Below are 26956 nucleotides of genomic sequence, written 5' to 3' on the forward strand. Positions count from 1 at the left end.
CTATTCCTTTACAGAAAACTATCAGAATATCTTCCTGGTCCATCTGAGAAACAATGCAAACATCTAGAATTCAGTATATTAGAAATATTAATTTTTTAATTTGTATTCCTTGGATATCCTTTTAACTATAAGAAGATATAAAGTGGAACTACATGGAGTTTGAGTTTTCCTCAAAGCTGAAATTCTCCCAGATTACATATGCTAAAACCACTTTTTTATGAGTTTTCATTTGGCCGATCATCAATAATGGCCTAACTTTTCTGTAAAAACTAGATGAACGGAATTCTGGGATTGTGCAATAGTTAAAGATTACAGTTTTAAAAAAGAAGCTCGTGCAATCCTCTGGCAAAACATGTATTAGTCAAATATAACTTCCATGCAAAAGAAATGTTAATGAGAAGTTTGACTGCATTTATATGACATCCAGTAACGTTTAATAGTAACAACGTAGTTAGATACCCCTTCTTCATAAAAATGTATGCTGTTTTTTTTTATATACGGTCAACCCAGCTTTCACATAAAACTATTATCTCATTCTCTGTGCCTTTGCTGGACTCTTAGCCCAGTGACTAAGCTTGTTCACTAGTGTATCTGTCGTGCCTGGAATGGTGCCTGGCACACGGTACACGCTCAATAAATATTTGTTGGACAAACGAATGAGCCATTTCATAACTTTCTATTCAGGAAATAGGAGTGTGTTTCACCTTCCCATCCAGAAACCTTTGGTTGTTCCAAAATACTAACTACCAGATCTTTTAGACTATTTGTTTCCTTTCTTCATGCCTAATGTCAGATTTACAAGCATTATCCCAACGCAGAGTGCCTGGATAATGCATGTGGCATTATGATGTTTTATTATCTGTCGATGTTCCGTTCAGAAAAGACAGCCTTACAGTTTTGTAATCATCCAGCCAATTTGCCCCTCCAAATTTGAGAATTTCAGCAGGCCTCCTAACACAGCATGATCGGTTCTGAGTGTGAAATTCCAGGCATACAAACAATGATGATGGAGTGACAGCGGTCAATTACTTTAACAATGCCTAATAGCCCTTTCCTGGGGCTCAGCGGTTCTGGTTAAAGTACTTACAGGTTGATCATAGTCAGTGATTATTACCTTATCAAGAATCATCTTATGTCTGCTATGTTTTCCTTCTGGACAGAAAAAAGGCCCCATTAATCCTCAAATCACTCACACTTCATCTTTTGCTCATGTACATCCACTCTGTGACTCCTTTGCTTCATTCTTTCTGGCTCACAAGACTCTTTCTGGTCCAGAACACTCGTATGGTGACCATATTGACAGAGCCCCAAATTTAAATTCATGTTCTGACAAACGGTGTTTTTCTTTTTGTGAATTTATTGTTAGAAAGCCTCAAAAATTAGAAAAAATAAATTTTATGAATTCTACATTTAACCAACAACAGTAAACATAGGTAAGAATTAATACAAAATTCTGCAAAAAATTACAAATGGATTAATACAATTTTTGTCATTTTCATCATCTCTGTGGAAGCTGATGACAGGGTTTGTGCTCATTTGTAGAATTCAACTTGTGAAGTTAAAAACTGTTCTTATTTTTTTTCAAACATCTCTTAGAAAATCTGAGTAATTCATTTGATTATCAAGAGAGATCTTGTATCAATTACTTTAATAATCCTCCAAAAGCTGTCAGCAAAAATGAACTGATGAACTGGAATCACATATCACGTGGTATAAAATCTTGGAATAGTAATGTTTTTCCATGAAAAGCTTTCTGGAGAATTTTGTTTTCTTCTGCTTCTACTCAGCAAACAAGTATTGAGGTAATAATTTAAGGATTCCATTTTGAATAGTCTTCCCAGCAACAGAAAACAAAATATCCTAGAAATTATTCCATGCCTTCTTCAGATAATCCTTTTTAGGGCCTTTTAACAACTTCTTGTTGGTTTTTGCCAAATAGAACAAAAACGTTCAAGGCTCTGTAATATATCCCTTCTCAAGGTGGGTAATTCTCCTCCCAGCCTGTGGTCCCTTTCACCAAATCCACATCACAATGAATAGTTAACAATATTAGCAATTTTCTTCTGAAATTCTTTTATTTTTAGAATGAAACCATTCACATTTTTATCCTGTTCTTCAATTTTGATTAAAATGCAAAGATTCACATGGAGAAACACTTGTCTCTCCATTAAAAAAAAAAAGTGTCATGGAAAATTGCAATGGCCTTGTTTTGATTTAGGGTCTTTGGAAAATGTCTTGACAATGGAACTTTTTCAGCTGATAAAAACTAAGCACGTGATGATTGTAACATTATTAGCATTCTTCTGAGAACAGGCATCTGTATCAGAAATCTTATGTTTGAATAGGACCAAATTTGTCTTTGATAAAATCACACAATTATTTCAATGTCTTCACTCGTATTATAGAAATGTAACAAATTTTGAATAATTTTACAATAACAACTTCTACATCAATTGAAAAAATCTGATGAATTATTAATACAACCGTTGCAAATGTGTGCCATGTAGCCAATCCTTCCCAAGATTCTGATATTGCCATTATTGGAAAAGAATCTCAAAGCCGGCATGAGAAATAGTGGATGACACATTGACGAACTAATCAACAAGGCTGCTGATGCTGAACCCAGAGGAAAGATGGTCATTTAATTGGCCACTTCAGTCACCTGGAAGGACGTCACTTTCGTGAATTTTTGCACTAATTTCAGTGTTTTCATTAAAATATCTTATTAATTAGCTGTGCATCATAAATTACATCCACATATTCAGAAAAACATTTTAAAATTATTATTATATGCTGGAGAAGTAGTACAGGTAGTGGTTGAAAGAACAGACTCTAGGGAAAACTGCTGGGGTTCAAATCCTATATCAGTCACTTGTTAGTCAGGAGATACTGGTCAAGTTACTTAACTGTGCTTTGCACCTCAGTATGCTTATAATGATACTAATAATACTGTCTTTGAAAAACTACTATGAGGATTAAACAAATTAATATTTGTATCGTGCTCAGAACAGTGCTTGACACATAGTAAGCACCATATAAACACTTAAGTACATTTGTGGCTAGACGAGTGTATCATGATTCTAAGACCCAATGTTTCACGTGATATACCACATTAATAAAAGAAAGGATAAGAACCATACAATCCTTTCAATACACGCAGAAAATGCATTTGACACAATACAGCATCCTTTTTTGATTAAAAAAAAAAACTTCAACAAAGTAGGGACAGAAGGAACCTATGTCAACATCATAAAGGCCATATATGAAAGGCCCACAGCTAATATGATCCTCAGTTGGGAAAAACTGAGAGCTTTCTCCCTAAGGTCAGGAACACAAAAGGGATGTCCACTCTCACCACTGTTGCTCAACAGAGTTTTGAAAGTCCTAGCCTCAGCAATCAGACAACAAAAAGAAATAAAAGGGATACAAACTGGCAAAGAAGTCCAACTTTCACTCTTTGCAAATGACATGATACACTACATGAAAAACCCAAAGACTCCATCAAAAAAACTGCTAGAACTGATATGTGAATTCAGCAAAGCCATAGGATATAAGATCAACATACAGAAATCGGTTGCATTTCTAGATACCAATAATGAGGCAGGAGAAAGAGAAATCGAGGAATCAAACCCATTTACAATTGCAACGAACACCATAAGATACATAGGAATAAACATAACCAGAGAGGTTAAAGATACATATGCTAAAAACTACCAGAAGCTTTTGAAAGAAATTGAAGAAGACACAAAATAAATGGAAAAACATTCCATGCTCATGGATTGGAAGAACAAATATTGTTAAAATTTCTATACCACCCAAAGCAATCTACACATTAATTGCAATCCCTATCAAAATAACACCAGCATTCTTCACACAGCTAGAACAAACAATCCTAAAATTTGTACAGAACCACAAAATACCCCAAATAGCCAAAGCAATCCTGAAAAAGAAAAGCAAAGCTGGAGGCATCACAATTCCAGACTTCAAGCTGTATTACAAAGCTGTAATCATCAAGACAGTATGCTGGCACAAGAACATAGATCACTGGAACAGAATACAGAACCCAGAAATGGACCCACAAATATATGGCCAACTAATCTGTGCCAAAGCAGGAAAGAGTATCCAATGGAAAAAAGTATCTTCAGCAAGTGGTGTTGGGAAAACTGGACAGCAACATGCAGAAGAATGAACCTGAACCACTTTCTTACACCATACACAAAAATAAATTCAAAACGGATGAAAGATAAATGTGAGATAGGCAGGAAACCATCAAAATCATATAGGAGAAAACAGACAGCAACCTCTTTGACCCTGGCTGCAGCCCCTTCTTACTAGACACGTCTCTGGAGGCACGAGAAATAAGAACAAAAATGAACTACTGGGACCTAATCAAGATAAAGAGCTTCTGCACAGGGAAGGAAACAATCAGCAAAACTTAAAAGGCAACTGACAGAATGGAAGAAGATATTTGCAAATGACAGATAAAGGGTTTGTATCCAAAATCCATAAAGAACTTACCAAAATCAACACCCAAAAAACAAATAATCCAGTGAAGAAATGGGCAGAAGACATGAATAGACACTTTTCAAAAGAAGACATCCACATGGCTAACAGATACATGAAAAGATGCTCAACATCACTCATTATCAGAAAACTACAAATCAAAACCACAATGAGATACCACCCCATACCTGTCAGAATGGCTAAAATTACCAACTCAGGTAACCACAGATGTTGGGGAGAATGCAGAGAAAGAGGAACCCTTTTGCACTGTTGTTGGGAATGCAAACTGGTACAGCTACTCTGGAGAACAGTATGGAGTTTCCTCAAAAAATTAGAAATAAAACTACCCTACAACCCAGCAATTGCACTAGTAGGTATTTATCCAAAGGATACAAAAATGCTGATTCGAAGGGGCACAGGCACCCCAATGTTGATAGTGGTGCTATCAACAATAGCCAGGTATGGGAAGAGCCCAAGTGTCCATTGACTGACGAATGGATAAGAAGATGTGGTATGCATATATGCAATGGAATATTACTCAGCAATCAAAAAGAATGAAATCTTGCCATTTGCAACAATGTGGATGGAACTAGAGTGTTTTATGCTAACTGAAATAAGTCAGTCAGAGAATGACAGAGAAAGACAAGTGTCATATTATTTCACTCATATGTGGAATTTAAGAAACAAAACAGATGAACATAAGGGAAGGGAAGCAAAAATAAGACAAAAACAGAGAGGGAGGCAAACCATAAGAGACTCTTGAATACAGAGAACAAACTGAAGGTTGCTGGAGGGGAGGTGGGTGGGGCGGATGGACTAAATGGGTGATGGACATTAAGGAGGGCACTTGTTGGGATGAGCCCTGGGTGTTATATGGAAGTGATAAATCACTGGGTTCTAATGAAACCAACACTACACTGTGTGTTAACTAACGTGAATTTAAATAAATAAATAAAAAATAATAAGATCACACAATACTATTATAGTTTCCTTGAGCTCCCAGAACAAGGATGTTTTTTGCAGTTGCTAATCTTTTTGTTTGTGCAGATGAAAATTTGGTTTTAAACAATATGAAAATTAGCCTAGATGTACAATCCACATCTCTGAAACTATGATTGTGCCTTGTGATATGAAAAGCAATGCTTTTTTTGTTGGTTTTTTTTTTGCCATAAATTCCATTTCAGCAGAATTATATTTTCAGTAAAACTAAAGAGCAAGCTGATCTTTGATTGACTATGTGAAGTTGCAATAGCCCCACAGAAGATTCCACTGAAGTCTTAAAGAAAATAAGCACATGAACAGATAAATGCAAGGAAGCTACAATTTGCATCAATAAGCACAAAGAACACGTCTTCACGAAGTAACGGGGAGAGAACGGGCTAGGGACAGCCTGTTTTGAGCACAGCTTCTCAGATTCCCCTGTGTCCTCATGTGGGAGTTATGATTAGGGCCGTGGCTCTGCTCTTCTGTTAGATCCTGCCAGGCCACAGGAAGCAACCTCTGCAGAAGGGATTTAGTGTCCCCTACCCCAACAGGTCACTCTTGAACTCCAGCACTGCTCTCCATATTGCAAAACCATAACATCTGGATCTAGCATCTGGTTCTGGGAACCATCTCTCCCTAACCCACAAGAGCTACCTTACTCCATTCCACAGCTTGTATCAAGGGATAACAAAGTACAGGCCACCAGCCAAGTCTAGGCAGTGCCTGATGTTTGTTTTCTCCAGCCCACCAGAATGATTTTTAACACTTTTAAAAGGGTTGAAAAAATAATCAAGAGAAGAGTACTATTTTTGTGACAGGGGAAAAAAATATCTGATAGTCACATTTCAGTGTATCTCTGCTGTTTTATTTGAACACAGATGTGGTAGACAGAATTCTAAGATAGCCCCCAATATTCCCACTCCCTGGTATACATGCCCTGTGTAATCTCTCCTCCCCTCAAGTGTGTGTGGGACCTGTGAATATGATGAGGTGTCACTCCCATGATCGTGTTACCCTGGATAGCAAAGCTGAAGTGATTTTGCAGATATAATTAAGTCCTTAAATCAGTTCAGTGTGAGGTAACCAAAGGAACACTACCTTGGGTGGGCCTGCCCTAATGAGGTGAGCCCTTAAAAGATGGCTAGGACTCTCCCCAGTCTCCTGCTGAGATGAGTAAGATGAGATAGCTCATCTATCCTTAACACACTGCTCTGAGTTAGCTGCAAGGAAAGGCATTCTACCAACATGCACTTGAACTGAGAAGAAGATCCTAAGCCTCGGATGAGGCTTAGAACACCTTGACTGTAGCCTGAGCAGAGGACCCAGCTAAGCTGACTCCTGACCTATAGAAACTGTAAGTCAATAGATGTGTTTTGGGCTTTGGGTTTTTTTTTTAATTTTTTTAAATTTATTTTTATTTTATTGTATTTATTTGTTTATTTATTTATTTTTGAGAGAGAGAGAGAGAGAGAGAGAGAGAATCTTAAGCAGGCTCCATACTGAGTGTGGAGCCCAATGTGGGGCTTGATCCCACAACTCTGGGATGTGACCTGAGCCAAAATCAAGAGTTGGACACAACCAACTGAGCCACCCAGATGCTCCTAAACGTGTATTGTTTTAAGCCACTAAGTTTGTGATAGCATATTACACAGCAATAAAAGCAACATGACAGCCATGCCCATTTGTGTAAGTGTTGCCTGTAGCTGCTTTGGGGGCTACAACAGTGGAGTTGAGTGGCTGCGACAGAGACTGTACAGCCCACAAAACATATATTTACAGAAAAAGTTTGCAAACTCCTGGGTTATATAATTATGACCCAGCATCACACATACCAACCACATCACAACCATGATACAGGGATGAGTCTATGGTTACACCTAAGAGATGAAGGCTGAAAAAAGAACAGATACCCCATCGGATCTCCAGGTTGTATACCTGAAGCTAATGGAACATTGTATGTCTATCAACTCCAATAATAATAAAAACACATAATAAATAATAAAATAAAGTCTTATGGGTGGGATGATTAGGAAAAACCTGTCTCAAAAGGGTTGTTGGGTCCATGATTTTCTGATTCTTCATTTTCCATACTATGAGCTCCTCATTCATATATACTATGAGTTCATATATGATTAAACCATTATAGATGAAAGAAAAGAAATAACAGATGTCTTGCTATAAGCAGAGTTGATCTTCCGGATGAAGGCACAAAAACTTACATGTGGATTGTAATGCTTCCTTAAGGAGTTCTGTTCTTTTGAATAGTCTCATGAAAAAGGCTCCTTTCTTTTCTAGTCCCTGTATTCATTTGGAAACAAACCAGAATTTTATAATTAAGTAATTTTAAACTTCAAACAGTTTTAAACTACAAAGTAAAACTATGCTTTATTATACAAGAAATGCTCAATATTGTTACCACCTTATACTGCAGTCAACTTTGTCTGCCAGCGACAATTACATGGGCTTTTACATGAATGCTGTTTGGGTGAGTTCTCCATCTAGAGGCACCAGCATGCATGCTCTTCCCACACTGCCATGGCTGGACACAATTGTAGCCCCTGTGCGCACAGTTGTCTGGTTCACCAGTGTTCCTTCAACCTGTACCCTCTCCTGCCACACCACGGTATGACTGATGCATTTGTTCTGAAGACGCAAAATGTCTGCTCTGCCAGCTGGAGACTCAGGAGTAACGTGGGCAGATGGGAGCCACTGCTGCATCCTTAAGGTCTAGTGAGGAAGACCTGCACTAAATAAGAAATTAAAAGTGAAGGAAGGGAGCAAAGTACACTCTGTGGGAACATACATCCAGCGTCCTAGATTAATAGCTGTCCTGGAAGCCTTCTCTAGGGAAGTGCCGTCTAAGTCGTGGACCTAGGAATCTGTAAGAACCTTAATAAACATGCCTGTTTCTACTCCAGTGAAAACCTGGAAGTTTTAGTGGTGCATTAGAGTCAGCTGGGAGAGTCTGTTTAAAATCCTGGAGCCCAAGCTGTACAGGACACTAATCAGAGCAGAATCTCAGAGCTGGGACAAGGGCAACAGCACACCGTCTAGGTGATTCCGATGAAGGCCCAAGGCTGACATCCATCTTTCCCTCTCTCCCTCCTGTTCCAAAGGAGTGTTCCCTCTGCCAAGCTAAGGCAAGTCTCTCCTACCCATTCTTCAGTGCCCCATCCCTCCCACCCTCTCAGAAACTCTAGTGAAGATCTCCCATCTCCTATTTTGCCAAGTTAATCCAGTGTCACTATTGGCTCCCTCCTCTTAGCATTTGGTCATGTTCAAGTCTGACCCATATTTTTTTTTTAATTTTTTTTTCAACGTTTATTTATTTTTGGGACAGAGAGAGACAGAGCATGAACGGGGGAGGGGCAGAGAGAGAGGGAGACACAGAATCGGAAACAGGCTCCAGGCTCTGAGCCATCAGCCCAGAGCCCGACGTGGGGCTCGAACTCACAGACCGCGAGATCGTGACCTGGCTGAAGTCGGACGCTTAACCGACTGCGCCACCCAGGCGCCCCTGACCCATATTTTTTTTAATTCCCTCCATCCCACCCACTCACTTCACCTGCCACCCTCTCTCCTGCTTTTTGCAGCCCAACTTCCTCAAAAAGTAGTCCACATGATTTCTCTATTAGCACTCGCTGTTCAACAAACACAGATCTGGTGTCAACCTCCAGCTCTAGCTCCTTGTCACTAAACTTAAGGAACCCTTTCAGCCCTCATCCCATACCATCTCCCAGTAGCACCTGACATAAATGGGTGCCCCCACCCTGCCTTCTCAAAACAGTCTCTCCCCTTGGTATTTCTTGGGGTTTGGGGCTGGATCTTTTTCTCTTTTTTACCCCCTACCCTCCTCAATTCTTTCCATAGGTGATCTCATCTCCCCCCACAGCAGCCAAGTACCATCCCTATGCTGCTGAACTTTTAAAGTTCCATACCAGTGTTTATCAAATTATGATCTCTGCAGAAGCTAAAAGTTCAGATTCCATAGCCTAACTCCAGACCTACCAAAGTCGTCTCTGAAAGCAGGACCTAAGAATCTGAATTTTTAACAATCTCCTCCAGATGATTCTTTTGCACACAGTCAAGTTTGAGACTTGCAGTTCCAGACCCATGTACCTAACTGCCTATAGCATATTTCCACTTGGAAATTCCAGAGGTACTTTAAGTGCATCAAGTGGGTATGGACATTCCTAATGTTCACTAACACCCAGTTGTCCTCCTTCTTGGGTACACAGAAGATAACATATCGTAGACCTCTTTGCAGTTAGGGAATATCATGGGACTAGCTCTGTTCTGCACAATGGACTGTGAACAAAAGTGACGTATGTCACTTCCAAATTGAGGCAGTGAACGCTGGATTTCTCTTCCACTGCCCTGGCAATCTAGAAGTCACCTGGAAATCTGGAAGTTGGGATGAGACAACAGAGCCACAAGATGAAAGTGACTGCATTTCTTTCACTGCTTGGAGGTGAGCTACTCTAGAGAGCCACCAAATGCACAACATTGTGTGAGCAAGAGGTAAAACCATGTTGGGTTAAGTCACTGAGATTTTGTGATGAGCTTATTATAAGGGGCATTATTTAGCTCATCCAAAATGGAGACACCTGTTCTCTCTGCATCCTCCCATCTCCAACCTACTCCTCTCTCTAGTGTTCTCACTCCACTCAATTGATGGGACCAGAAACTTCATGTCGGTAGTGAGTAGATATTCTTATCTATTTTTTCATGTTTTCTTAGAAGAGGAACAGTCATCCACTGTCCAGAGGGGAGCAATATTGGAAAACTCTTCAACTCAGCTTCTCCACCATCCCCTAATGGGTAGATGGCAAGGATGAGTTACTTACCTTATGGATGAGATTCACTGAACCACCTTTACTGTTACTTATTTTACATACCTGGACACTGTACTTTAATCCTAACCTGGTTTTCAGGTCTGAGCTCAGTTGATATAGAACTAAAAAGGAAGGAAGGAAGAAATGGATGTCATCCCTAAACCTAAAGAAAAAGAGACCAACCTGCCTTGCTTTCCACAATATTCCCAGCACACAGCTTATGGAAAATAAAAATACTTGTTGACTCACTGACCAACTTCATTTAATTACTATTTGCTGAGATACTTGAATTTCCATGATATTTCAATTGTTTACAGAGAAAATAGTACAGGACTATCATAGAAAATCTGGCTACAAAGGCCCCATACTTCCTTTACCACCAATATTCCCTCATGCCCAACTCATACTTAATTTTTCAGGCATATGAGAAGTAAAAGCTGGCTTACAATATTCCTTCCTGTACCTCATCTCCTTTTCTCCTCTTATTTATAGGCTGATTTTATATGCTCAGGGTGGTTAAGGACATAGTCTGCTCATGTCTTTGTCTTATGTCAGTCTAAATGTTGGTATTTCCATGTTTGTGAAGTTTTCTGAATCTTATTACATGGTGCGTTATTCTACTCTAGAATCCCTCTGTTCTTATCCTTAAGAATTTAAATTAAACTAAAAACTGACCTTGTATCATTTTCCTCCTTGTTTGAAATTCCCTTCATTCTGTTTTTGTAGGGTTCTATAGGGTAATATTTGCATATCTAGTTATTTCAAATAGTTTATTTAAACATATCTCACAAGGGCCCACGAGGTGCCAGGCATTGGGGTAGATGTAAGGGACAAAATGGTGAACAAAAACTGATGTAGTACCTGCCCTGAAAGAACTCATGGTCTACTCGGGGCAGTAGACTGGCTAATTAACTTATTGCACTAATGAAAGCAAAATTACAAACAAAGAAAAGAACCTTGGAAAAAGAACATGATTCTATGCCTGCATCTTAATAAAGTCATTTGACAGAGACTGGAAGCTACTAGAAAGGGGTTCCCCAAAGATCTAAAGGAGGGAGGAAGTATAGGGAGGGGTACAAATGGGAGTGCATGTCTGAGGACTCAGCAAGGAACTGAACAGTCCAAGGAACTGAACAAGGTTAGTGGCTAAGGCAAAGAGGAGCAGAAATGTGGTAGAGAGAGGGTTCAGGGGCAATGGAGCAGGGGTATGGTCAGATACATATTTTGAAAGCATGCCTTGAACTTCAGTATGAAGTACAGGTAGCTTAGAGAATACAGGGAGGCCAAGTTGGGAGGCTAATCCATCTTTCCTGGCAAAAATGATGACAAACTGGCCTTATGCATGTCAGTGGAGAATGAGAAAAGTGATCCATCTGAAAAATGTTTGGAAGGTAAAAGAACTTATAAACTTTGACAGCTTCCATGCACCCGACACTGTTCTAAGCACTCTACAGTGGCACTGTCGGACACAGTAGCCACCAGGCACTCATGGCTATAAGCACATTGAATGAGGCTAGTCCAAACTGAATTGTGCTGTAAGTGTAAAATACAGATTCCAAAGAGCCAGAACAACAAAAAAAAACACGTAAAATATCTTATTAATAATTTCACATTGAAATGGTAATATTTTGGATATATTGGGTTAAGCGGAATATATTATTACAATTAATTTCACCTGTTCCCCTTTCCTTTTGTTTTAATGGGGCTACTGGAAAATTTTTAATTAAATATATGGCTCTTGGACTATTTCTACTTGACAGTGCAGCTCTAGACGTACTAACTCTCCTCATTCTGCCAACAACCCCTTTAGGCTAAATACCACTTATTGGAAACTGAGGCATGGGGACCCCAGTTCTAAATGGCTACCAAGAAAGTAGAAGGAGAACTAAAATTTGAACTCATACAATTGGGTTCTGGAATCTACACTCTTAACAACTACACTTGTACGGCCTCTTGAAAGGATATGAAGCTAACACCTCAAATTTCTAGAGTTTGCTATAGTAGCCTAAACACTGTTTTCATAATTGGTGCACATGGAATGCTAATTATAAATATTAGCCCGATATCTTTTTAATATATTTGCTACTGAGGCACTCTTTTGTGTCTAAGGACAGATTGTGTCTCTATGCCTCCGTTTTCTCATCTATAAAGAGCTAATAATAAAAGAATTTATCTCTTATCATTGTTGCAAAGACTAAATGAGATGATACATGTAAATTTGGAATAGTGCTTGACACACAGTAAGCGATATAAAAATTATTATTATTAAAATGAGTTTATGATGTTTGTACCAAATATCCTGCTTTATACTTTAAACTTGCCTCATTTTATTCTTTATTTACCTTTTGCCTTTTATTTTAGTTCTTATCTTGTACTCTGTTAGTTTAAAGGTAAGCACAGTCTGGCTATAAAGAGTTAGAATGCTCATCTGAAGTCTATGCAAAAATATACTAGAACTTTTCTTAATGTCCTAGGATTGCAGCTAAGGCCCAGTATACCACATGGTAAATGTGCCATTATTTAGGGATAGTTTCCTCCCTCCAGGGCTTACAAGAATATCCCAGAAATATCTTTGGATTAGTCCTACAACTGCCTACCTTCCTTTGCATCACCCCAGTCAATATAAAGCGGGGGTTAAGAGTGGGAGGTGGCATTAGGGGGAGTGAAGTGTCTGAGACTGTTCCCTCCACTCATCCTAACAGGGGCCTCAAGAGACTCACTGGTCATGAAAGGATGTCCTGAAGGAAGAGGGGACCAGCCTTTCATTTACCAGTTATGACTGCTTAGCTACGAGACTTGCTGACTTGTCCCAAGTGCTTGTGACCATGTAAAAGATAATTATGGGGAAGCAATGTGGCAGGGTGGGAGAAGCAGGCATGAGACTGCCAGGGTATAGGAAGCCAGGACCACTCTCTTGAGTTTGAGAAGAAGGTATGCAAGGTAGATCTTGCACTGCTGAAGAATTAGCTCTGGGAGCAGAGACTGGGGACTGTCACAGCATTAAGGCCAATAAGGTGCATGCATCAGAGAAATTCAGTGGAATGCACCAGCCCAGGGTCCTCTGAAAGATGCAGCTGTATCTTGGAAGGACCTGCTAAGTCTCAGGGAACTACTTGGGAGTGAGTCCCAGGTCAGGGGACAATGATGACTGACCAACATCCACATCATTCCTCTATGGACACTGAGGAAGAAGAACACTCACAACCAACCAAGAGGAGGATGTGAACTTGCCCAGGATGTCAGGAAGATGTCTGTCCTTTCCTCCACTCCCCCATCACCTTAGAGAAGTTGAGTTTTTAGAAGGAAGAGGAGACATCCAAGAGCAAAATATCCTTACTACAGGTTTTTGCTCTGTGGTTACCATAAGGCTTACATATGACAACTTACAACAGTCTATTTTATGTTGGTAACAAGTTTGATCCCATTGTAAAGCTCAACATTATTACTCTGCCCCCAGCGTTTTGCATCTTTTTTATCTTGTGTATCCCTTAACTAATTATTATAATTATAGTTACTTTTACTACTTTTTACCTTCATACTACTTTATAAGAGATTAATCCACTACCTTTACTATATTTACCATTCCCGTGAGATTTATTCTTTTACATGTGTTCCTGTTACTAATTAGAACCCTTACTTTTCAGCTTGAAGAAGTCCTTTCAACATCTCTTGTAAGGTCAATTTAGTGGTGATGAAGTCCTTTGGCTTTTGCTTGTCTGGGAAACTTTATCTCTTCCTCACTTTTGAGTGATAACTTCGCCAGGGAGAAGATTCTTGGTAGGAAAGGTTTTTTTTTCCTTTTAGCACATTGAATATATCATGCCACTCTCTTGTGACCTGCAAAGTTTCTGCTGAAAAATCTGTTGTTAGGCTTACAGGGATTCCCTTATATGTAACAAGTTGTTTTTCTCTGGTTGCTTTTAAGATTCTCTCTTGTCTGTAACTTTTGACATTTTAATTATGTGCCTTCCTGTGGGTCTCTTAGGATTCATCTTATTTCAAACTCTCTGGGATTCCTAGATCTGGATGTCTATTTCCTTCCCCAGGTTAGGGAAGTTTTCAGCCATATTTCTTCAAATGGGATTTGTGCCTCTCTCCTCTCCCTTCTCCTGGGAGCCCTGTGATGGGAAGGTTAATCCATCCATCTGATGTCCCATATGTCCCTTGAGCTATTTTCACCTTTCCTTGGCCTTTTAGCTTTTTGCTGCTCTAATTAGCTGAGTACCACTGCCTTGTCTTTGAGTTGATGGATTCTTTCTTCTGTTTCATCTGGTCTATGGTTGAGCCCCTCTAGTGTATTTTTCACTCCCGTTACTGTATTCTTCAGCTCTGTGACTTCTTTTATTTGGTATTACCTTATATTTCACATCTCTTTGATGAAGTTCTCACTGTGTTCATCCTTTCTACTCCCCAGTTTGGTCAGCATCTCTATGACCATTATTTTGAACTCTTTATTAGATGAATTGCTTATCTCTGTTTCATTAACTTTTTTCCCCCTTGAGGTTTTATCTTGTTCTTTCATTTGGAACATATTCCTCTGTTCCTTAATTTTGCTTGGTTCTCTATGGTGGTTTCTATATGATAGACTGAAACAACCACTTCTCCCAGTCTTGGAAGAGTGGCTTGTGTAGGAGATGACACCTGTTCAACCCTGCCTCAGCTCTTGGTGTTCTCTTAAACCTCTGTGCTCATCCAAACAAGCAGCCTATTATATTTTCAATAGCTCCCAGTAGTTGAGGATGTGCCAAAACCTGTCATGTCCCAAAGGAGAGGATTTCAGCATTTAGATTCATGATGACTAAAGCCAGACCCTCAGGCATCAGCTTCTTAAAGTGTGCAAATATATATAGTCCTATAGGACTGCAAGTGTAAGCCCCACTGGCCACCAGAGCCAGGGATCTGGAGGCGTCCCCTGAGTGTCAGCCACACAAATCGAGATGAGTATATAACTCTTTCCTGGGTGATACTGGTGAGTTGGGACAAATCACAGGAAAAGCACCAAGATGGCATCCACAGCCCATGCTTCTTTATTTGTTATTTATTTAATGTTTATTTATTTTTGAGACAGAGAGATAGACAGAGCATGAGTGGGATAGGGGCAGAGAGAGAGGAAGACACAGAATCCAAAGCAGGCTCCCGGCTCCGAGCTGTTAGCACAGAGCCCAACGTGGGGCTTGAACTCACAAACCACGAGATCATGACCTGAGCTGAAGTTGGATACTTAACTGACTGAGCCACCCAGGTGCTCCTTCAGCCAATGTTTCTTGAGAGCATTTCCACAGGTCACTAAATATTTGCCAGACCTGAGTACTACCCCTCAGACCAAAACTCCAAGACAAGCCTCCTTTACAGAAGGACTGGGGAATGTATCCCAGTCTGCTGTCTGTGCAGTGCCCTGGGGATGACAGCCTGCCAAGAACCATCTCTCTGATTGTTACAGTCTCTTGGGTCCCAGGAATGCAAGCGCCCCTGGCCACCAGAGCCAGGCAATCAAGGGGCATGCCTGAGGTGACAGCTGCAAAAACTGGAGCTCCAGACACAAAATGCAGGACACCAGAATCATGTAACGCTCCCTCCAGGAGACATGGGCACTCTGGAGTGCAACAGAGGGTGAGAATGAAGACAGCACCTGCCCTATGAGGTCTCTGGAAAGAATTACTGTCGCCCCAAGATGCGTTCCTAATCAGAAGCCCACCCCTCAGGCTGCACTCATGATGATCAGCTAATAGGCTTCCAGCACAGACAAATCCAGTTCCTGGGCTTGTTGCCTCTTGTGGTGCCCTAGGGGTGGTAAATGTTTAAGAACTGTTTCTCTGTTGGGGTGCCTGGGTGCTCAAACATCTAACTCTTGGTTTCAGCTCAGATCACCATCTCATGGTTCATGAGTTCGAGCCCCGTGATCCAGCTCTGCACTGACAACATGGAGCCTGCTTGGGATTCTCTGTTCCCCTCTCTCTGCGTTCCTCCCCCCCTCAAAATATATAAATAAGCATTAAAAAAAAAAAAGAACTGTTTCTCGGTTAGTTATAGTCCTGTAGAATTCATGGGCATAAGCTCTACTGGCAACAAAACCCAGGCAATATAGAAGTGCCTCCTGGCAGAAGTCAGAAAAATCAGGGTGCTAGACAGGGGTAGGAGCTCCTTCGTGGGGGACATGGATTATTACAATCCTATGGGACCAGGAACACAAGGTCCTCTGGCCTCCAGAGACGGGTGACCAAGAGGCATTCCTCAGACTACTTTGTAATAGCTTTGGTTTTAAGTCAGAATAAAAGCAACCTTGAACTAAGTCCATGCTGTCCTTTTTGGCCATTTTTACTGCTAGTCAGACCTCACCCACATACATGCCATTCTTCCTCTCCCTCTCCCTAGGCAGAGACATTGCTAATGCATCACAGCACTCTTTCCTGCCAAGTCCAAATGTGCCCCCATGACTCTTAATACCACACTTAGACAGCCACTGCCATCCAACCAGAGTTAGCAAGATTGGACCTAACTTGCCAACTCTGAGACCGAATTTTATGCAGAAGACAGAAATATTAAACAACTCCAAGCTAAAGGAAGTAGGAAACCAAAACCTGTCTGTGCTATTGCTATTTTTTCAAACCAGAGAAGGCACGCAATAAAGAGTATGGCTATGTGTCGGCTATCTCACTTCAGATTTTGCTTGTTCTCATGGCTTTTCAATCTCACATCTATTTTAAAGTTTCCTCTCCATTTCCAAGGTGCTTCTGATTCATTCCCTTCTCATATCCCCTTAAACACGGTGGCCACTCAGTGGCTCTATCTGGCCTCTCCACCTAAGAGCACTTCTCCATTTTAGACCTTCCAACATTTAATACCCTCTCAGTGTCACCATCAATAGAGCTGTGAGTGAGCTCAACCTTTCCCTGGAAGTGGTGATTTAATGTGTGAATTATACAGTTATTAGAATGGGTGTCAGGGAAACAGTGTAATATATGTAATGTGGAGGCTGATGGGCCGGAGGAGCTGGAACCGTCTGGATGATTTCTGGCACTTCTTTTAATGCTATGTCAGTTATTCTTATGACCAATCATTCAAAGCTGTCTATTACCTTCTAATAATAATAATAATATTTTTCACTTAACGTTGCACCTTTCACCAGAGGATTTCAAAGAGCTTTGCAAACATTCATTAGCACTTTATGAAGTGGGCAGGTAATATATAAATACCAAGTCACATGTCCCTGAATAGCAGCCATTAATAGTTCCCTTGACACCACATTCAGGTTAGTGCAGAAACAAAATAAGACCATATAAATGAAAAGTCAGGCGTCATCATTATTGGCATTTACTGAGAATCCACAGAATCCTACCAGAGATAGGCTTCATTTTCTTGTCGCTTAGTGTGGCGGGAAGGGTGGTCTGTTTCCCCCTCTTGCTACCTCTCCCCATACACAAAAACACCTCTTCCTGAGACACAGGCAGAACAATGTACACACAATCCAGAGCACTGGATTCTTTTAGCCTCATGACTCTATGAATCCCTGCCTGACGGGAAAATTCTCACTGCCCTGAAGATTATCCATACACAAGAATCCTTGAGCCCTACCCGCAGAACAAAACAGAATAATTGAAATGCATACCAGAGGCTAGGAAGGGGATGCTGCCAGACCCCGGGAGGGAGTGAGGGGAGTCAGGACAAGTAGCTTGGGTATGAGCGATGACCACCTGAGAAGCAAGCACAAGAGGTGACCCTGAGAGCCAAGGTTCCCAGTACCCCGGGTGAGGAGCTGGAGGCAACAGGGAGAGGAGAGGAGTCATCTCTAACCCCCATCCTCTGTGTAATTTGTGAGAATTAGAAGATATGATTAGAAATAGAACCAAGAGCTGGCTCTGCACATTCTTCTTGACGTGTGTGTGTGTGTGTGTGTGTGTACACCTACCAGGATATTAGACTAGGCCAGATTAGGCTATGGTAATAAACATCCTCCCAAATCTTCAGGCATTAACGCAACTTAAGTTTTGTTCACACTAAATCCACTATAGGTCCAGGGGGCTCGTCAGGACATCTGTTCCCCATGTAGTGGCTCACCATTCCAGGCTCCAGTCTTGGGTTTCTCCAACTCAATGTGATACTTCTTAGTTGACCATGCTAGGAGAAAGACAGAAAATAACACACCAGCATTTAATTCCTTTCCCCAGAAGGGACACGTGTCATTTTTATTTCCAGCCTATTAGCTAGAACTAGTCACTCTGTTCCACCCAATGAATGGAAGGGAAGGAAAACATACTCTTTCATAAGTCTGAGGAGGGGAAGAAAATTGGAAATATCAGTGAGCATTAGTGACGTGTATTACAGCTAGTAGGTACACACTACTGGTTTGGTTTGGTACTGAGGCAGCAGAATCTTCTCTAAACCTCAAAAACAACGTCATCAAGGATAGCACAAGAGTGTACCATACCTGGGTTGGTTTTCCTTGCCTCATGCTCTGTGGACTTGATCAGTTTGAAGGTAAATAAAACCTCAACATGATATAGCTGATACAGGTAGGGGTGGCTTTGCTTCTTCCTGCACAAACCTTTCTTCCAAAAATTATTCCTGTCATGCTTTCTCTCTTATTTTTACCCAGTAATAAAGGAAAGTCTAGGTTAACATATTTCTCCTTCCCCAATCCCAAATTTCCTTTACACAAAGAGTGTTCTCTGACTACAAAAACAGCATGCAATGGGGCAAATCCATTGAGCCAATATTTCCATGCTTTCTAAGAAAGTTCTGTCCTCTCCTTGAAATTCAAGAAATGATGATCATTACTCTGACTTATGTGATATTCAATCTTGATTACCCACCAATGCATTATCCGTATGCATTGTTAATCATTGTTGATATTAATTCGGTTAGGAAGATATTTTTCATATTAATTCACACACTATCTCTTCTTTTAAAAAAAGGGACTTTTCTTATGGAAGGTTTTTTCTTAAACCAAAACAGATTTTGTATGCTCCCTATCAGAAAAAGTATGGAACACCAATGTACTAACTTCCTTCCTCCCACCCCTTTTGAGCCCCCTCAACTCTTCATTCTCACTTAGAAGCTCATACAGAGCAGAGTCTACTGTGTCAGAAATACGCCAAGGCAAAGAGGAAGAAAAGGAGAATTCCTCAGGTCGCAACCGAATTCCCAGCAATCTTTCATTCTAATTCTTTCTAAAGGTGGACAGAATGGATTCAAGAAGTGTAAGACTAAACGCAGGGGACTGTTTCCATACTTCCTGTCTATGTGACTTTGGGCAATTTAATTTCTTGACTAATCTGTTTACCTATCTGTAGAAACGAAACAATAATACTGCTGACATCATAGTATTGTCATAATGAATACATGAAATTATGTATCTGTGACATGGCACAAAGAAGGTATTAAAATTTATCTCCACTTTCTGAAAAGTTTGCTCCATTTACCTCTCCCTCTCCTTTTCTCAATTTCTCCCTCCTTCTCTCTTTTTCTCCTCCTCCTTTCTCTCTTCCCACCCCTAACCTTTCCCAAGGCAAAAATTGAGAGGCCCACAATGAACTTCCTCTCCCCAAGGCCTAATCCCATTAGGCCTTTATTCAAGACAAAGCTCCATTAGATCTTGGCCAGGTGAAATTCCATCAGGCCTTAAACAAAGGAACAAGTCTCTCATTATATATATATTAGGAGGTGTCAAGAGAGGAGCACTGCTGATAACAAATCTACATATACTATTCATTATTCCTTAATACAAGAACATGTGCAGTGATCCTTTAGCGTATCTTCCTTAAGAAAAATGGTCTTTATATTAATATTCCCTCTTCCAAGTTGAAAAGAACGATTGCATAACAGACAGCTAAGAGAGGTTTCAGGTGCCACATACAGAAGGTAACAAGTTAAATCCTTCTCGAGGAACTTCTACCCTCAGATTTGCACACCCTTATTAAAGTACCTCCCTCGTGCTTCCCCATGAATCTCAACCCATCTTCTGGGAAACCTCAGCCTCTCCTTCTGGAGATTTGCCTCAGTTGCAAATCCATCCCCCACCACACCCTAATCCAAGGTATGTTTCTCCAAGTCTGAGTAGTGAAGCATACAGCAGCACCTTGACCAGGGCTTCAGAGGGAGGGTTAGTAGGGGCAGGCTCCCAGCTGCATAGCACTGCTCAGCATTGGGGGGACACACATCTACCAAAGTCAATCCATTCCTGACTTCCTGCTCTATCACTGTGAACTGAAAGCACATCTATTTATTCTCCCTAATTTTATAAGCTAATAACAGTTGGGCTAAGCAGACACATCCTCCAAAGACAAGGAATTCTCATTCATTCATTCTACAGATATCTGTTGGGCACCTACGTGTGCCAGAAACTCTCCTAGATTTGGGGGACAGTTGCTTCTCCCATGAAGCTTGCATTCCAGTAAAGGGGTGTGGTGTATATCTCCTGTTTGCCCTACCATATCCTCTCTCCCCTCTTTTCAAGCCAACTTTATGTCATGGAGACTGACCTTTATGGATTGCATCAATTGGTAGTCTTGCCCTTCAGCTTCTGGTTGGGTTAGGCCAATGAGGAGCACCAGCAGAAGTCTGGACGGAAGCAGGAGAGTTAGGTCTGAGTGTTTATTTCCCTTGACACCTTGTCTGCTGGGCCACAGTCCTGCCAAATGGCCTCTCCTGTAAATTACAGCTATTCTCTCCAGGCTCAAGTAGCTGCTCCCAGCCCAGCGCCATTCAGGCCTTGGGGTATTAACAGCTCTCTATTATTATTGCTGCAAGTAGTACTACCTTCCCTGGTTGGTTCCCCTTCACCTCCCTAAATCTTTGGAAATGGTGCTTTTATTAACCTCTCTTCAACTGCCCCACGCGAACGGGACGTTCTTTGTGGGACTTTGTTGATGCAAGACACACAATCAAAATCATTCCTGATACTGCTTATAAAACCTAGATGATTATAGGAGGAGGTAGGGTGGGGGTGGAAAGGCATTATACAGGGTAGTCAGGAAGGGCTCTTTGAGTAGGTGACCTGACTAAGGAACAGAGTGCAGCAATGCTCTGGGACAGAGCTTTCCAGACAAAGGGAAAAGCAAGTGCAAAAGATCCAAAGCAGGAATGAGCTCTGTGTATTCAAAGAAGGAAAATGAGGCCAATGTAGGGAAGGAGAAGTGGGACGGTGATGCAGAAGCAGGCAAGGGCCAGATCAGGTGGAGCCCCGGCCAGGTTAAGGAGTTTAGATTCCATTTGAAGTAAAATTGAATGAGATTAAAGGGGTTTAAACAGGAGGGTGGCATAATCGGAGTTACATCTTTGACAGAATTCCCTCAATTGATCTGTAAGAAGAGGTACTTGGGGACAAGGGAGAAAGCAGGAAGACTCCATTGGAGTTGCTGGCCAACAGTTCAGAGAAGTGAGGTGAACCTGGACTAGCGTGATGTGGTAGAAATGGACAGTCAACAGTGTTGGGATATAATACCTTTTGGAGGAAAAACTCACAGGACTTCCCAGTGAATGAGATGTCAAGAGTGAGGAAAAAAGGAATCACGGGTGACCAGGTGGTTTGGGGCTGAAGCCACTATGTATGTGATGGAGCCATTAACGGAGGTGGTAAAGACTGGGAGCTGAGAGAGGGGGGCAGGTTTTTTTTTTAATTTTTTTTAACATTTATTTATTTTTGAGAGAGAGAAAGGGAAACAGAGACAGAAGACAGAGCGCAAGTGGGGGAGGGACAGAGAGAGAGGGAGACACGGAATGCGAGGCAAGCTCCAGGCTCTGAGCTGTCAGCACAGAGCCCAACGAGGGGCTCGAACTTACAGACCGTGTGATCATGACCCGAGCCAAAGTCAGAGGCTTAACCAACTGAGCCACGCAGGTGCCCTGGGAGGGGGGCAATTTAGATCAGACATGCAAACGCAGATGTCAGGCTAAGAGATGTAAGTGTCGGTGTTGTCAGCATATAGAGGAGGATTTAACGCAGAGGGGTTGGACAAGCTGACTGAGGGAGGGAATGCAGTTCTTCAACACCATCTAAACCTGGAGAGATGAAGAAAAATCATTTTCTAACTGCTCATAAATTTCAAGGTGCTGTTCTCTCAAGAGCGTCACTGTGTCACATTAATATGCAGAACAATGTTTAGTTTCCTCCCTTCATTTCCTATTTCCAAATTGTGTATCTTCAGGCCTGGAGAAAATAAGAAAGAGGCCCAGCCATGAGCCATATACTTTCAATAACTGTCCCTTAGAAATGCAAAGAGGTCTTGCGCTCACAGGGATGACCTGATTAAATTTTTTCCCATGAACTCTCTCTCCCCTCAATTTCTATGTGGGGGAAAGGAAGGGATAGCTTTATTCATTCTTGTATTCAACAAACATTTACTGATTGCCTATGATGGGCCAGTTTCTAGCTGCTTAAGTTAGCAGAAAACAAGGAAGAAAACAAAACCTCCGCTTTACAGTACTTACCTTCTAGTGGGAGTAGACAGAAAATAAATAATACAATTTAAAATTTTCTTTTTAATGTTTATTTATTTTTGAGAGAGAGAGAAAGGGAGAGTGGCAGAGAGAGTGGGAGACACAGAATCTGAAGCGGGCTCCAGGCTCTGAGCTGTCAGCACAGAGCCCAACGTTGGGCTCGAACTCACAGACCGCGAGATCATGACCAGAGCTGAAGTCAGACGCTCAACTGACTGAGCCACCCAGGCACCCCAACCAATACAATTTTAACAATTAAATGGTACAATGTCTTACAAACTGGTAATAGCTATGGAAAAATGACATCAGAATAAGGGGCATTCAGATCATGGAGGGGGGTTCCAATTTTAAATAGGGTGGCCAGGGGGATCTCGTTGGGTAGGTGATGTTAGAGCAGTGAGTTGGAGTTGAGAAATTAGCTAAGTTGATTAGGAGATAGTGTTTCAGACAGAGGAAACAGTAAGGGTCTAAGTCAGCAATGAGCCTGGCATGTTGAAGGAATAGCAAAGAGGTAGGTGTGACTTAAGTAGTCAGGCCTAGAATGCCCTCCTCCCCAACACCCACTCAGTCCTGTCCTCCAAAGCTCCATTCAAATCCTATCTCCTCCATGAAGCTCTCCCCAGAGCCCACCATTCACACTAGTCTTCTCTCCAGAAGACCTCAGTACCCACAAATGAGATCACACAGCTTAGAAGTTGTCTGCAGGTATCTTTATTAATTTTGCTTCCACAAATAAACTCCAAAGCTTTCTGAATTCAGGGGACCATTCTTTGTATTCTTTGTGTCATCCACGGCACATGATAACTAAATAATAAATATGATTTGATTTATTGGCTAAATGAGCAATTCTTAAATCATTTTTATTTGACTTTGAAATGCAGGCACATAAATATGCATACACCTATGTCTAGAATCTTCTCCCTGTCTAGCACTGACCCCTTTCCAGGATCTGGCTTTAATATCAAAAGACTGGGAACCAAGATGGACAGGAGGGATGGAAGGGTAAGGAAGCTTCACGTGATAATGATTTGTCTGAAAAATGAATGCCTGAGCCACAGAATTCAAGAATAGATTTTAAGGGGCACCTGGGTGGCTCAGTCGGTTAAGCATCTGACTTCGCTCAGGTCATGATCTCACAGTTCGTGGGTTCGAGCCCCGCGTCAGGCTCTGTGCTGAGAGCTCAGAGCCTGGAGCCTGCTTTGGATTCTGTGTCTCCCTCTCTCTCTGCCCCTCCCCTGCTCGCGCTCTGTCTCTCTCTCTCAAAAAATAAACATTAAAAAAAAAAAAAAAAAAAAAAGAATAGATTTTAAGAATGGTACAGGACAAGAGAAGTAGAGGGAAAGGTGAAAAGGAGATTTTGTAAATTTAAAAATTTTAACCATGTGAATGTATTATTTCTTTAAAAAGGGGGATGGGGAACAGTGTGGGAGAGACTAGTCTAGGTTGGCAATGTTGACAAATGTTTTGCTCTTCAATGGGTTTTCCAAAGTTGAAAAAGAAAGCTGATGTCCCTGGCAGTCTGCAGCATTAATTAGAAAGATGAGATTTCACTTTGCAATTAGACTTCACATTTTTCCATTTCACTTGGTGCAACCCAAGAAATAACTGTTATAGGAAGAGCCCTTTTCCATCCATCCTCACATTGTCACTCTACACCAGAGTCAAGACTTCATCTCTTGTCGTCTAGGGGAGCATTAGGGAAAACACCTGCACTTTGTCTCTCTCCTCTATCACTGGCTCCTCTCCACAGAAGAGGATGAGACCGGAAAGAGCAGGGCAGTCATGGGCACATTAGTCAGGGCCATTCCAGGCAGTGGGGGCCAGCTATGTCCCACGCTTTCCCTTTCCCTTTGCACTTGGCTTCTCAGATCTGCATGTACTCAACAACATGGATAGCTGTGTTTCCTCTCCCAACCAGTTTGTGGCAGGTCTGGCCAGGTCTCGACCTTTGTAAATGTGGGTTGAGAATGGTTAGGTCAGGACTGGGAAAGTATCAAAGGTTCTGCCTTGTAGAAGAAGGAAAAGGCTTTGCCACATCTTCCAGCTCTCCTAGTAATAAAGCTGATCATCATTTTGCTCCTTGTGTTCTCAATTGGTTAAGAACCTACAGAAAGGGAAGAGGGATTAATTAGCACCCTCAGACTTCCAACATAGTTTAAATCTCCTGATAATAAGGCATCTTAGGGAAGTCCCTAAGATTTCAAAATTCAAACACATCAGCACCGTTCTATCTAGTGATAAAGTAAGTGATAAAGCAAGATGATTCCATAACCATTGTTCCAAGAAACAGTGGCAAATGTTTCATGTAGTAAGATTGTCAAGGAGATTTTTCCAACTAAGAAATCCTCCAGAGTATTCATTTTAACAAATAAGAAGTAAGACTATTAAAGATATATTTTAGTGCTGATGAAAATTTTCTAATCAGCACCGCACGTCACCTGCACTAAGGCACTGAGAAGGACACATCATCACTTCAGTGGTATTCCTAACAAAGATGCAAAACTTGAAATAGGCCATAAGGAAACAATCAGACAAACCCAAATTGGGGGTCATTTAAAAAATAAGGGACCAGTCCTATTAAAAAATGTCAATGTCAGGAAATACAAAGAAAAGACCAAGGAATGCCTGCAGCCTCCAGTAGGAGGCTAAGGAAACATTGACATCTGAATACAATAAATGATCCTGGAGTGAAAAAAAATAATTGCCAGAAAGGACACTTTGGGGATATGGGACAAATTTGAATATGGACTGCATGTTAGATAATGGCCTTGTATCAAGGTGAAACTTACTAGATTTAATAAGTTCATGATGTTGATGCACTTAATGTTCTTAGAAATTGTTTGCTGGCAAACCATAAGAGACTCTTTTTTTTAATTTATTTTTTAATGTTTATTTATTTTTGAGACAGAGACAGAGCATGAACAGGGGAGGGTCAGAGAGAGAGGGAGACACAGAATCGGAAACAGGCTCCAGGCTCTGAGGGCTCAGCACAGAGCCTGACGTGGGGCTCGAACTCACGGACCGCGAGATCATGACCTGAGCCGAGGTCGGATGCTTAACCGACTGAGCCACCCAGGCGCCCCATAATAAGAGACTCTTAAGTACAGAGAACAAACAGGGTTGCCGGAGGGGTGTTGTGTGGGGGGATGGGCTAAATAGGTAATAGGCATTAAGGAGGGCACATGTTGGGGTGAGTACTGGGTGTTATATGTAACCGATGAATCACTAAATTCTACTCCCGAAACCATTATTACACTGCATGCTAACTAACTTGGATTTAAATTCAAAAAGAAAAAAAGAAAATGTTCACTGATACCATCATGATCTCTGCAATTTACTCCCAAAGGTTCAGCAAAAGATAAGTAAATAAAATACGTTATATATCATACATCATATCATAGATAGGCATAGATACAATGAAAGTGGCAACATAGTAATAATAGGTAGATCTAGGTGAACATACATGGCAATTCATTATATTGCTATTGTGACTTTTCAGCAGATAGGAAACTTTTCAAATTAAAAGGTGAAATTAAAAAAAAAAAAAAAAGATACTCCCAACAAGATACCATAACTCTTACGTATTCTTCACACTTTGAGAGAGGATTAAATAAGTCTTGAGGATACCGTAAGAGATAGAAAATCATTTTGTAACAAATCCCCCGTGTCTCAGTGTACAGAGGCTGTAATTTAGGTCACCTCACATGGGGATCTGTCTGAGCCACTGCTTTCCAATCTGCATGTCAAAAACAGACCCAGGGTAGAAAGTGGTGGCCCATAAATTAAGACTTGATCCAACTTGTTCCACCTGGGGGCCATTTGTCAGCCCTCTTTATTTTCCATCCTTCCATGGGCTTGCTTCCTTCCATCTTCCCCACCCCTCCTTCAGTTTGTCGCTATGTTTTAAAAATACAACTGTGCCTTCATAAGGGCATTAAAAAAAAAATTCAACAAATTACCCAACAGTCAGACTCAGCAACATTGCAGATTGTGTTTTTAAAACATATTCACACTGCCCTCAGGCCTTTGCCAAGGAAATAGATGTGTATAAATGCACTTTATGAGAGGTTTTTTTGTGATACCGGTTTTTATAAATTTCCTTGGGTCCAAGGAAAGGGTCCAAGACAGACATGCCTTATGCCAAAGAGCATTAAGGTGGAGGTTCAATATATTATTATGACTACTTCATACAATCCATT

This window comes from Prionailurus bengalensis, chromosome B1 (assembly GCF_016509475.1).
Source record: "Prionailurus bengalensis isolate Pbe53 chromosome B1, Fcat_Pben_1.1_paternal_pri, whole genome shotgun sequence".
Lineage (NCBI taxonomy): Eukaryota > Metazoa > Chordata > Mammalia > Carnivora > Felidae > Prionailurus > Prionailurus bengalensis.